The following is an 11,049-nucleotide window of genomic DNA, read 5'->3' as shown; positions in this document are numbered from 1 at the left end:
AATCAACAACCATTAACGAATGATCTGTGGGGAATAAGCAACTATACGTCATAGGACGCATAGGAAAAACTCAACGTTTACCGAAACCAACGGAGAGGTAACTCTACATGGGGAAATATACAACCAAATCATCAACGGATGATCGGGAAAAACTCGACGTTTATCGACACCAACGGAGAGGAGGAAAGCTTCACTAGGGAAGGAGAACGACGTTACGAACATCGAAAGATGATGTTTACCGACACCAAAGAAGACCAGACACTTACGCATGACTGGGAAAGCACCGAAAGATGGTGTTTACCGACACCAAGGAAAACCAGACACTTACACATGACTGGGAAATCACCGAAAGATGGTGTTTACCGACACCAAGGAAACAACACACGCGGGTGCTGACAGGACGACATCTACATATGTCAGGGTAAGGCTATACACTTGCTGGGGATCTCACCGGGGAGAAACAAGCTTTCCGTTCTCGGACGGGTGAGGAAATAAACCTCTGTGGGGATTCTATCCTGAAAGTTGTCAGGAGCAACTGTAGCAAACGTGTCGTACAGATGTTGAACACATGATCCGCCTCTGCCGGAGATACGGTCTGAGTGGTTTCGAACACATGAATACATATGTTTGAATTTTTCTATAGCGTAATGCTCCATATCGAATGGAAATGCTACGCGATTTTGAGGATGCAATGATTACTATATGCAAAAATGCAAAACTGGCAGGGAAGCCAAACTTGATCAGATACTCCGAATCTGCGGGGAGACTCTTATTGGGGAATGCTTTGCGGGGAGAACCCCGACTTCTCACTCATGCTGGAGAAAACAACACTGTTGCTGGAGAAAGGATAAACTCCGCCGGGGGGTACATCCTTCATCATATCCAAATCCACTCGGGGACTCTGCTTGAGAAGCAACCAATATGACTCCGCTGGGGAATCAACAAACAACTCACTGGGGAGTAAACAAGGCAACTCTGCCGGGGAATGATAAAGCGACTTCGCTGGGGAAGACTCGACCAAACCACAAATGATCAACTCTGCTATGGGGAATAAACGCCCCTCCGCCGGGGACAACCCATCTAATCCACAAGTAGGATAGACTCAGCCGGGGGATGTAAATATCATTCCGCTACGGAAAACTCATCCAAATCCACAGGTAGGATAGCTGCTGGAGATATATTTCTTTGAACCCGCTCCACTCGGGGGACTAGCTGGGGAAAAGCAATCAACCCAAATCTCTGCTCGAGAGATCTGTTAGGGAAAGCAACTCTGTTGGGAATAACACACCAACTCTGCTGAGGAAGAGTATAACTCTAGTGTGGAAAGCAAATATACCAGACTCTGTGCTGGGGAGGACACAACCCTGCTGGGGATAACAATACTTCAAATCCGACTGCTGGGGAACAACGCTCCACTGACAACTCCGCTGGGGATACAACATCCTTCCAACTCAGTGGGGAACTCTCCTGGGGAAATATTCGCTGGGAAATAAACCCACTCTTCAAGGCCTGCCGGGGAAAGAAATCACTAGATCTGCTGGGGATAGAAGGCACCATCCATAGATATCTCTGCAGGGGAACACAGCTCTGAAAGCTCTCAAACTCACCTGGAGAAGTATTTGCTGAGAAACGTCTTTACAGATGACAACCTGCAAAACAACGTAACAAACTACCCCCAGGGGAAAATGGACAAGATATGCTCAAGTGTCCTCAACATTCAAAATGATTTTCAAATATTTTATCTTTCTGCAGGTTATTATTAAGCCTTCATGTTTTTATATGCAATGTTTATCAAAAATTCGGACGTTTTTGCAAACAAAACAGTAAAATAAAAACAAGAGAGCTATTTATCTGAATAACGACTTTTATTGATTGAAAAAGTGCCTGAAAAGGCGAATACAATTGGGAAGCAATTCCTAGAAAGAGGCAATTGCGCACAAAAGGAAAAAATCTATCCTAATGGCAATGTGAACACAGCATCCACTATTTCCCAATTCTGTTATAACTCACAGATCCTCAGTTTTCCTCCCAACTCCTTGCTTTCTGAGAAGAATGACTGGACCGATCACATCTTTCGAGATGGCAGACGACGAATCGCGATGAAGTACAGATAACTCAGACTGCAGCATTCGCTTTAATCCCTCTTTTGGCTGGATCGCCCTTTCGGGTTTTCAATCCACCGGGATACCCATTTTTGCCTAAGCCGCCCTTGCGGGTTTTCGACTTACCGGGTGTACAAATTCTTTTCATTTTTATCCCTAATTTTTGCCCGAACCTTTTCTTTCTGTTTTTTGGTTCGCTGGGATGCCCTTTTTTGCCTGGACTCTTTTATTCTTTTTTGTCCAGCGGGTCAATTTACGCGAAGTATTTTTTGACTACATCTGAGTTAACAGGGGACGGGAAATCTTCACCATCCATAGTTGTAAGCATCAAGGCTCCACCGGAGAAGACCTTCTTCACAACATATGGACCTTCGTAATTAGGAGTCCACTTGCCCCTGTTATCTGTACCGGGAGGAAGGATCCTCTTCAAGACTAGATCACCGATCTGATAGCTCCGAGGACGCACTTTCTGATCAAAGGCTCTCTTCATCCTTCTCTGATATAACTGCCCATGGCACACAGCTGCTAGCCGTCTCTCTTCGATATGGCTCAACTCATTAAACCTTGTTCGAATCCACTCGGCTTCATCTAGCTTCACATCTAGCAAAACTCTCAGAGAAGGGATCTCCACTTCAACAGGTAGGACTGCTTCCATACCATACACAAGGGAGTACGGGGTTGCCCCGGTCGACGTACGTACTGAGGTACGATACCCATGCAAAGCAAAAGGCAGCATCTCATGCCAATCCCTGTACGTAACGACCATCTTCTGCACAATCTTCTTGATATTCTTGTTTGCCGCCTCTACAGCACCATTCATCTTTGGTCTGTAAGGAGAAGAATTGTGATGTTCAATCTTGAAATCTCTACACAGTTCTTTCATCATCTTGTTATTGAGATTCGAACCATTGTCAGTGATGATTCTCTCAGGAACTCCATAATGACAGATGATTTCTTTCTTGATGAACCAGGCAACCACTTGTTTGGTAACATTAGCATAGGAAGCTGCTTCCACCCACTTGGTGAAGTAATCAATCGCAACCAAGATGAAGAGATGTCCATTCGAAGCAGTAGGTTCAATCTTCCCAATCATGTCAATGCCCCACATGGCAAACGGCCAAGGTGAGTTCATGACATTCAATGGGCTTGGTGGTACATGCACCTTATCAGCATAAATTTGACACTTATGGCACTTCCGAGCATACTTGAAGCAATCGGATTCCATAGTCATCCAGTAATAACCGGCTCTCAACAGTTTCTTCGACATTGCATGACCACCAGCATGGGTACCAAACGAACCCTCATGCACTTCCTGCATCAACATGTCTGCTTCGTGTCTATCCACGCATCTGAGCAAGACCATGTCGAAGTTCCTCTTGTACAACACATCATCCTGATTCAAGTAAAAGCTTCCAGCCAGCCTTCTCAGGGTTTTCCTGTCATTCTTTGACGCATCCTCAGGATACTCTTGAGTCTTGAGGAAGTTCTTGATGTCATAGTACCACGGCTTCTCATCAATCACAACAGACTCGGCTGCAAACACATACGCAGGCCTCTCGAGTCGATTCACCGCAACATATGGCACATGATTCCACCAATGAACTTTTATCATAGAGGATAAAGTAGCCAAAGCATCAGCCATTTGATTCTCATCCCGGGGGACATGGTACAACTTCACCTTCTTGAAGAACGTCAGTATTCTTCGGGTGTAATCTCTATAGGGAATCAAATGCGGCTGGTTCGTATTCCAATCTCCATTGACCTGATTAATCACTAGAGCAGAATCTCCATAAATGTCAAGAGTTTTGATTCTCAAATCAATGGCTTCTTCTATCCCCATGATACAAGCCTCATACTCAGCTTCATTGTTGGTGACATCAAAAGTCAATCTGGCAGAAAAAGGTATATGAGCACCTTTCGGATTGATCAGCACTGCACCAACACCATTACCGTTCATATTCACAGCCCCATCAAACATCAATGTCCACTTGTCATCAGGATCCGGTCCTTCCTCGACAAGAGGCTCTTCGCAATCTTTCATCTTAAGATACATGATGTCTTCATCAGGGAATTCAAACATCATAGGTTGATAATCATCAATCGGTTGTTCGGCGAGATAGTCTGACAAAACACTACCTTTGATAGCCTTCTGCGACGTGTACTGAATATCATACTCTGTTAAAATCATCTGCCAACGGGCAACACGTCCGGTGAGAGCCGGCTTTTCAAAGATGTATTTCACTGGATCCATCTTAGAAATCAACAAGGTAGTATGGTTCAACATATACTGCCTCAGTCGGCGAGCAGCCCAGGCCAAAGCACAACAAGTTTTCTCAAGCTGTGAATATTTGATTTCACAGTCGGTAAACTTTTTGCTAAGGTAGTATATGGCATGCTCTTTTCGACCAGACTCGTCATGCTGTCCCAATACACACCCCGTCGAGTTCTCGGTTACTGACAGGTACATTATCAGTGGTCTCCCTGGAACTGGAGGAATCAGGATTGGAGGTTTCTGTAAATACTCTTTTATCTTGTCAAAAGCTTTCTGACAGTCATCATTCCACCTGATTGCTTGATTCTTTCTAAGCAACTTGAATATTGGTTCACACGTGGCAGTTAGGTGAGATACAAACCTTGCAATGTAGTTCAATCTCCCTAAAAACCCACGAACCTGCTTTTCTGTTTTCGGTTCAGGCATTTCTTGAATAGCTTTGACTTTCACTGGATCAACCTCAATCCCTTTCTCACTGACAATGAAGCCTAACAGCTTCCCTGATCGCACTCCAAGCGTACACTTGTTTGGATTCAGCCTCAGTTTGAACTTGACCAACCTGTCAAACAACTTCTGCAAATTAACCAGGTGCTCCTCTTCTGTCTGCGACTTCGCAATCATATCATCCACGTACACTTCGATCTCTTTGTGCATCATGTCATGAAAGAGAGTCGTCATTGCCCTCTGATAGGTAGCACCGGCATTCTTCAGCCCAAATGGCATCACCTTATAGCAGAACGTGCCCCAAGGTGTAATGAATTTCGTCTTTTCCATGTCCTCTGGAACCATCTTAATCTGATTATAGCCCGAGAAACCATCCATGAAAGAGAATATCGAGGATTGAGTCGTATTATCAACCAATACATCAATGTGAGGTAATGGGAAATCATCTTTCGGACTCGCCCTATTCACATCCCGGTAATCGACACACATTCTGACTTTGCCATCCTTCTTCGGCACAGGAACGATGTTGGCTACCCACGGTGGGTACGTTGTCACTGACAAGAAGCCCGCATCGAACTGCTTCTGAACCTCTTCCTTGATCTTCACTGCCATATCAGGACTCGTTCTGCGAAGCTTCTGCTTGACCGAAGGACAATCATCTCTGAGAGGTAGTCTATGAACCACAATATCAGTATTCAACCCAGGCATATCCTGATAAGACCAGGCGAATATCTCCACATACTCTCTCAGCATCTCAATCAATCTGCTCTTGACCTCTAGTTTCAAAGCATCCCCTATCTTGATATCTTTTCTGGCGTCCTCAGTACCAAGATTCACAATCTCCAAATCCTCCTGATGAGGTTGGATGACCCTTTCCTCCTGCTTCAGCATTCTAGCCAATTCTTTCGGGAGTTCACTGTCTTCCTCACTCTCCTCTTCAGCTTGGTAGATGGGATTGTTGAAATCATGATGAGGCATAACAGAACTGTTCATAGTAGATGCCGTGATATCACTTCTGCATGTTTTAATGCTTTGTTTTAGAAAAAGATTTCAATAAAGTCACAAAAAACAAAAACATTGCCATTTTTATTTTTTTGAAAAAGTGAAAACAGAAATAGAAAGACAGGGATCACAAATTTGTTTGCAAAACGTCCTTTATTAATGATAAAGATTGAAACATGATGTGGCCCTACAATGAACCACTACGTCTTGGGCAGAACGTAGGGTTTTGTGCAGAATGAAAAAACAAAAGAAAATTACTCTGTTTGAAGAGTAACTTGGACTATATCCGTTGCAGTCCAATTGCTGATCACCTCCCCTGGTGCACTCGCGCGAACCCAGCAGTCGAGATCAATATCACTATCATTGTCTTCAACATTAGCTGCGAAGACGTCACCGTGATTCATCAGCCCAGCGCTGGTAAAGGTGCTCGGACCTACTGGCATACCCTGCTCTGCTTGCAACGGTTGATAGCCAATACCAAATTTATCTTCTTTGACAGGCAAGTCTACCATCTTGCCCCAGCCCTCAGCTCTACCGGAGTCAACAACCGCTTTGGCCTGCTTGTACGAAGCAATCGAAGCACCTGCTTCCTCTGTTCAGCACACGCCACCCCCTCAAGAGCAACAGTCTCAAACGCCTGACACAAAGTTTCGTGGATCTCGCCATCCACCTCGACATATTTGAACGAGGATAAATGACTCACCAGAATATCCTCTTCACCACACACGGTCACAATCTGACCGTTCCAGACATACTTGAGCTTCTGATGGAGAGTCGACGAGACTGCCCCTGCTGCATGAATCCATGGACGCCCTAACAAGCAACTGTAGGCGGGTTGAATGTCCATGACATAGAAGATGATGTCGAAAGTCTCAGGACCTATCTTCACAGGCAATGTGACTTCGCCAAAGACAGAACGCTTGGATCCATCAAATGCCCTCACAATCAGGTCACTAGGAGTAAGCACAACCCCTTCAACGGATATCTTCTTCAAGATTTGCTTCGGCAGCACATTCAGAGAAGACCCGGTGTCGACCAGCACATGTGACAACACAGCCCCCTTGCACTCCATAGTGATGTGCAAGGCCTTGTTATGGTTACGCCCTTCCGGTGTCAAATCAAGATCAGTGAACCCCAAACCGTGTCTGGTGCTCACATTAGCAATCACGCCCTCCAACTGGTTGACAGAAATCTTCTGAGGTACATACGCCATATTCAACATCTTCAGCAAGGCGTTCCGATGTGCCTCAGAGCACAACAGCAGAGAAAGAATTGAGATCTTGGACGGAGTTTGGTTGAGCTGATCCACAATCTTGTAGTCACTCTTCTTAATTATCCGCATGAACTCCTCCACGTCCTTCTCAAATGAGCCACCAGGCACATTTGTCTGAGCAGGTTCCTCGTCCACCACGGCCTGTTTGCCCTTAGCTCTAACAGATGCCTCAGCATTGGCATCCCTCAACGGTTGAGGCGCAAACAGCCGACCACTCCTAGTAAAACCTCCCGGTCCACCGACATTGTCCACAACGGGACTCACAACCGCGGGAGTTCTACTGACTGGTGCACCAATGGTTACAGGCGCTTGATTGGTCGGTCTGACACGATTCTCAGCCCTTCTATTACTTCTGTAGGCATTATCGTAACTCCAGGGCACAGCATTACTATTCTCAACTACAGGTCTTCTACCTGATACAACAATAGTAGTTGGAGTATTGACGGTTACTGGTGCGGAAATAGTAACAGGGTTACCAGCAGTTGTAGACGCACTACCAACCCTCGGCCCTCGTCCTTCAGACGGCTTGAAAAATATCGTGACAGTAGACACTTCCCCACGATCTCTATTGTCAGCCCGACCAAACTGGACACAGCCCTCGTCAATCAACCTCTGAACACCGGCCCTCAACTGTGAGCAACCATTGTCAGATTCTGCACAAGCAACACAATTCTCATCACAGCCCGGGTGAACACCACCATCTAGCAAACGGCCCTTCACTACCAGCAGAGAAGTCTGAATCTCATCAATACTGGCAACCAGATCTTCAGATTCGACCCCTTCAACACAATTAACCCTATGCCCACCATGCTGAGGCATAGGATTGTTAACAACATTTGGCACTGGAGCGAAGTTGATTGTCTTAGCATCAATCAGATCCTGGACTTTGTGCTGAAAAGCCCGACACTTCTCAATGTGATGTCCCGGTGCCCCAGAATGAAAATCACACCGGACATTAGCATCGTACCCAGGAGGCAAAACTGTTGGCGGAGCCATAGTTCTCAACTCAACAAATCCTAATCTGAGCAACTCAGGCAATAGCTCAGCGTAGGACATTGGCAGTGGATCAAAACGTCTCTCGGGCATCCGTTGCCTTGGCTGATACGGACGCTGTTGCTGTTGTTGTTGTTGTTGCCTCGGTTGTTGCGGAGGTTCACGTTGTTGAGGTGCAGGAATGGTCACTGCGGCAACCTGCCTGTATTGATTTCTGTTCGGACCGCGGCGGTGCTGAACAGCATTAGTTTCTCCTTCTCTACGGCGAGGTGCCCCAGAGAAAGGTTTCTTAGATGAAGAGGAACCAGCATCATTGATCTTCCCAGCCTTGATCAAACTCTCGGTCCTTTCACCACAAATGACCACATCAGAAAAGCTTCCGAATGGGCAACTCCCCATTCGGTCCATGAAAACACCCTGAAGTGTGCCAATAAACATGTCAGTCAACTCCCTTTCCAGCATAGGGGGTTGAACTCTCGCAGCAAGCTCACGCCACCTCTGGGCGTACTCTTTGAAGCTTTCGTTGTTTTTCTGACACAGACTCTGCAGCTGAGTCCGGCTCGGTGCCATATCCATGTTGTGCTTGTATTGTCTGAGGAAAGCTTCTCCCAGATCCCGCCAGCATCGGATAGAATCTCTCTTGAGCTCCATGTACCAATCCAAAGAAGCCCCAGATAGACTATCTTGGAAAAAGTACATCCACATTTTTTCATCGTCTGTATACGCAGAGATCTTCCGATAGTATGCCTGCACATGAGTGCGAGGGCAAGAAGTACCATTGTACTTGTCAAAAGTGGGTGCTTTGAATTTATGGGGAATTCTCAGACCTTCCACCAACCCCAAATTAGTTACGTCAAAACCAAGAGAGTTTTGACACTCCATTGCACGAATCTTTTCAGCCAGGGCATCGACCTTACGATCCCTATCCTCAACTCTACCAACATCATCGTCATCTTCACTCAGCAGTGTGAACATGTCCTCTTGTCGGTCGACAATCGGAGCTGGATGACGAATAGGAGCACGGGTGGCTCTGGCATTGACATTCTCAGCAGCAAGAGACTGTCCGTTAATCCTTATCCCTCTGAGTTCATCTCCCACAGCATAGTCATGAACGCGAGCAGCAGCAACATTCTCTTGAACGGGAATACCAGCAGGTGAACCACGGTTAGACGCCTGAATAACCGTCTCTTGTCTCTGAACCAAAGCTCGGAGCTCCTCCTGACCCTGAGCAACCCCTTGCATCATGGTCATGAACTGGGCCATGTTCGCCCTCATCTCAGCCAACTCATTCTGAACCTGATCCATACTTCTTCGTTGATTGAGTCTGGTAGAATACCGGTGCGGTCTCTGATCAGCTATCCTGCCTGACACAGGAACCAGAGTGAGAAGTCGTGCGCAAGAACACCTGTTATGCAATATGATGCTAATGCATATGATGCACATGAAATGATCATTTCTCAGGCATTCAAAGAGCCTGATTCATCTTCAAAAGATGGCAACCTGCAGCAAGAACAACACAGGAAGCAAAAACAACATACAAAAGCAATGAGTACAGAGTGAAACAACAATCTCATCTATAAATGAGCAACATGGATCATACAACAATGTCAACAAAGATCCAGAAAAGTACAACAAATGAATCCCACCCAACAAGCCTGGGGGTGATTCTCAACATACACATCAGGAAATACAAGCTAAGACAAATGACTTCCAGGAATGAGCGTCTTCAAGTAGTGACACTGGTCTATCAACAGTTCACACTCTGAACATTCTGGCAAGGGAGTGACCTTCTCCTTCAACTGTCTTCTAAGCTCGACAACTTCTGACCCAAGTTGGTTCTCTGATGCAAGTCTCTGGTCGACTTCCTTCTTCAACTGGATATCCTTGTCTCTGAGTTGCTTCTCCAAGTCTCTGATCTTCTTCAGATAACCGGCCTCAGCTCTCTGCAGTCTCAAACACTCTCTGTGCTCTGCATCCAACAAGTTCTCCATCTTCGAATAAGATCTCTTCCTGCTCCTCCCTCCACCAACATCTGCACTCTGGGCATCTCTGAGTTGATGAGTCAGGTTCAACCTATCAGCTTTGGCTTGATACAACTCCATCTGGGCATCCTGCTCTTTCTCTTTCAGACGGCGATTCTCCATCAAGGCTTGCTTGTACCGCTCAGCAGGTACACTCTCAGCAAGAATCAAAGGCGGTTGCAGTTGCAACGGATTCATCCTATCATAGGGTAACAGCAAAGTCTCCACTCTCTTCTTAACCCAATCAGTGTAATCAGGCATAGCAATGGCAAACTTCTTCCCTAGAACAGATCCATCCTGGACACCAATAGACTTCCAGGCTCTCCCAATCTGCTCCAATCTAACAGGGTCGCTTCGCTTCTCAAAATACACACTCTCAGCTATCTCAGCCTCAAGTGGTCTTCCACTCATCACGAACCCTAACTGGCGAAGAGAAAGAACTGGGTTGTAATTGATGCAACCCCTGGTCCCCACAAGCGGCACGTTCCAGAATTCTCCATAACTCATAATAACATCCCGCATGTCCATCCGGTAAGACTGCCATCTGATATCATATGAAGTGAGAGACATCACCCTCTGAGTCCACCTATAAGTGCTCTGAGCATCAACAAACGGTCCGCTGACTGGCAGGAGAGACATGAACCATCTGAGCAAAAGTGGGAGACAGCATCTGATAGCTCCACCCTTACCATGCCTACTGTGAATAGCATAATAAGTGTCAGCTAACAGAGTAGGAACCGGATTCCCTCCAATGAAGATACTGGCTGCAGCATAGTCTACAAAGTTGGGCATACTCGGAAACAAAACAATCCCATAGATCATAACAGCAAGCTCGGCGTGAAAAGCTTCCCAATTCCCCTTCTCTGCTTCTCCTCTAGCAACTCTCAACAAGAACTTCAAAGGCAAACCAATGACATCCCCACTGGACTTCCAATTATCACT

The sequence above is a fragment of the Lathyrus oleraceus genome, chromosome 2 (genome assembly GCF_024323335.1).
Source record: "Lathyrus oleraceus cultivar Zhongwan6 chromosome 2, CAAS_Psat_ZW6_1.0, whole genome shotgun sequence".
Taxonomy (NCBI): Eukaryota; Viridiplantae; Streptophyta; class Magnoliopsida; order Fabales; family Fabaceae; genus Lathyrus; species Lathyrus oleraceus.
The sequence above is the reverse complement of the archived record's forward strand: the minus strand, read 5'-3'. Positions refer to the sequence as shown.